The sequence below is a fragment of the Apium graveolens genome, chromosome 5, assembly GCF_009905375.1.
Source record: "Apium graveolens cultivar Ventura chromosome 5, ASM990537v1, whole genome shotgun sequence".
NCBI classification, from domain to species: Eukaryota; Viridiplantae; Streptophyta; class Magnoliopsida; order Apiales; family Apiaceae; genus Apium; species Apium graveolens.
In genome coordinates this window covers 205,186,052-205,189,566 of record NC_133651.1, presented here as the reverse complement: position 1 = coordinate 205,189,566, position 3,515 = coordinate 205,186,052, and the positions used below count along the sequence as shown (strand labels likewise).

Here is a 3,515-nt window from a genome sequence, read left to right as displayed (position 1 = left end):
ATTTGTTCATCACTGAGAGAGAACGGTTCCATTGCAATAATGTTTTATTAATAAGATTCTTTTGTGTTTCATACTTGTGTTCTTAATTCGATTTGATTGTAGTATACACTGTATTCAACCCCCTTCTACAGTGTGTGTGACCTAACAGGGAATCTTATTATCCTCTTCGAAATCAAGAATTACAAAATCTGCAGAGAAGATGAGTTTATCCACCTTGACCAAGACATCCTCCACAATACCTCGCGGATATATAATAGAACGGTCGGCCAACTGCAGAGTCATATAAGTAGGCTTTGGATCAGGCAGGTTCAACTTCTTGAAGATTGATAAGGGCATCAGATTAATGCTAGCTCCCAAGTCACATAGACACTTGTCAAATGACACATTTCCAATAGTGCATGGAATAGTGAAGCTTCCAGGATCTTTAAGCTTCGGAGGAAACTTCTGTTATAGCACAGCACTGCATTCCTCCGTGAGAGCAACGGTTTCTAAGTCATCAAGCTTCACCTTCCTAGAGAGAATACCTTTCATGAACTTCGCGTAACTAGGCATTTGTTCAAGAGCTTCAGCGAAAGGAATGTTGATGTGAAGTTTCTTGAACACCTCCAGACACTTCTCAAACTACTTATCCAGCTTTTTCTTTTGCAGCCTCTTAGGAAAAGGAGGTGGAGGATAGATCTGTTTTTCCCCTATATTACCCTCAGGAGGAGTGTGCTAAACAGTAATCTTCCTTGGTTCCACTTATGCTTCCTTCTGCACTTCTTCTTCTTCAGCCTCAACTTTAGCTTCTAGAGTCTAAGCTTTTTCAGGATTTGCAACCTTACCAGACCTCAATATAATTGCCTTAAGATGCTCCTTAGCTTTCTTCTTGCCTGGCACTTCAGTATCACTCGGGAGCGTGCTAGATTGACGATTTAGTAATGCATTAGCAATTTGCCCAATCTGATTCTCCAACGTGTTGATTGACACAGCTTGGCTCTTGCACATGAGTCTCAACTCCTCCAATTCAGATTTTTCATTAGTTTGCGGTAACTGCTGAAGTTGAAGTTGTTTCCTAGGGACATATTGTGGTTGCTGAAAACCAGGAGGGTTATACTGCTTTGCTGTGTATGGCTGATAAGATTGTTGCACCGCATTCTGATTGTTACTCCAGCTGAAATTAGGATGATTGTGGTTATTTGGATGATAAGTGGCTGGAGCTTGTTGCTGTGATCACTGAAAGTTGCTCACAAATTGAGTTAATCCGCTAGAAATAGCGCACCTCAGTTTCATGCGCCCCCGCACAAAGCTCACAAACACTAGTGATTTGATTAACTCCATAATTCGCCAACGAGTCCACTTTCATCGTCAAAGCTTGAAGTTGAGCAGCTATAGCAGTAGCTGTATCTACTTCCAGAATTCCTGCTACTTTGCCTTGCAACATTCTTTGCATAGGATTCTGGTATTCATTAGCTGTCATGAGCTCAATCAACTCATAAGCTTCATTATAGCTTTTGGCTCATAAGGCTCCACCAGACGTTGTATCGAGCATAGGTCTAGACTGAGCGCCCCAACCATTATAGAAATAGTTTATAATCATCCAATCAGCCATGCCATGGTGTGGGCACTTCCTTAGCATCTCCTTATATCGATCCCAAGCCTCACACAGAGATTCTCCAGTTTGCTGAGCAAACTGAGTAAGAGCATTCCTGATTGCAGCAGTCTTCGCCATAGGAAATAATTTAGTGAGAAACTTTTGAGCAAGATCCTCCCATTTGGTGATAGACCCTTGTGGTAGAGAATATAACCAGCACTTTGATTTATCCCTCAGAGAGAATGGGAAGAGTCGCATCTTGATAGCATCTTCAGTCATCCCATTGAACTTAAAAGTATCACAGATCTCGATGAAATCCCTGATGTGCATGTTGGGGTCTTCTATAGAAAAACCCCCAAACTGAACTAAGTTATGTATCATCTGAATCGTGCTCAACTTGATCTCAAAAGTGTTAGCCGAGATGGATGGTCTGATGATGCTCGACTAAATATCATTGATTTTAGGATGAGAATAGTTCATCAGAGCCTTATGATTTTTTGCTTGATCTCCCATCACTACTAAAGCTGGTTCCTCGACTTTCTATTCTTCTTCTACTTTCTCTTCATCCTCAAAAACTTCCCTTTGAATCACTACAGCTTCTTCATCGGCTTGATCCAGAGTTCTCTTACGAGCCCGCGAACGCGTATGCATACATGCTCGCTAGAGTACCTGAAATACGACAAGGAAAAGAGTAGGTAAATAACAATGCCCGAGTCAATAAACTTTAACGATCACTGATGATAAACACATAAACTAAAAGTTAACATCGTGTCCCCGGCAGCGGCGCCAAAAACTTGTTAGTCGCTAAACACGCGCTAAAATTTACGCAAGTATACGCGTTCACAAGTAGTATAAGATATAGATCAAAATCATTCCCACAGAGGCTGGTTTAGGTTAACTATGTGATTTATGCACTTATGCAACAATGATATGGCTATTATTCAATGCTAAGACAAATAACAAATTAGGTTTTGATTATACTACAATTAACTATTGAGAATTATACTAGAGAACATTAACTAAAGAGAGTAAAGAGAGTTGAATAATATATGACACAAATATGGGATTCTAACTTCATTAAGTACTTTATTCAATAGCCTTTTCGTTCTTAACCTTAGCATGCAATGGTGATGACACTAATCCGATAACACGAAACTGATAAACGCCAACTTTTGTTACACGAATACCATACTACCAGACATCCACAAAAGAAATAGAAGCTGAATAGACACCAATTATATTGAGACCCTATATGTCTATAGAATTTGACAACATAACGGTTTAATGCACAAGTTATCTATCGTGATTATATAAGGCAAGTAAGATGGTTAAAATTACCTACGAATTATGCATAACAAATACATGAACCTATGCTAGCATGGCAAGTTCTAAATCCTTAAATTCACTTTCGCTTCATTAAGAATTAACAAGCTATCTTATAAGTTCGCGATGCTCATAAGATGTTAGATATATTTGAGATGTCATGTCTAATATGATTTGTGTTTAGTTTTCAGAACTTAACAACAGGACATATCAGGACTTACTGAAATCAGAACTTACTGAAGTCAGAACTTAATATCAGAGCTTAAGGTGTCAGAAGATACATATCAGTACTTAAGTGGGGGAAGACTTTCAGATAAAGAATGCGGTTGATTTAAAGGAGAAGATCTGGACTAAAATAAAAGAAGATATGCATGAAGAGTTAGAGGACTAGAAGACTTGTAGAAGATATCTGATTGATATATTTTAGGAGACAGAATTATATTCCATATCAATTAGAATATATCTTGTAATTGTGTACTATATAAACACAGCTTAGGGTTTACACTATATGTGTTATCATTATCGAGAAGATTATATATTGTAACCTAGCACCTCTTAGTGATATTTGTTCATCACTGAGAGAGAACAACAGTTCATATTGTAACAGATTTTATTGAAT

The 3,515-nt window shown here is 38.3% G+C and overlaps 1 non-coding gene across 1 annotated transcript; it reads left to right on the top strand.

The window, feature by feature from the left end:
* The first annotated feature begins 1,589 nt into the window (after positions 1-1,589).
* LOC141663048 (small nucleolar RNA R71) lies at positions 1,590-1,696 on the top strand. The gene has a single exon (XR_012551135.1). It is a non-coding gene; the product is annotated as a small nucleolar RNA R71 (small nucleolar RNA).
* Positions 1,697-3,515: the final 1,819 nt, after the last annotated feature.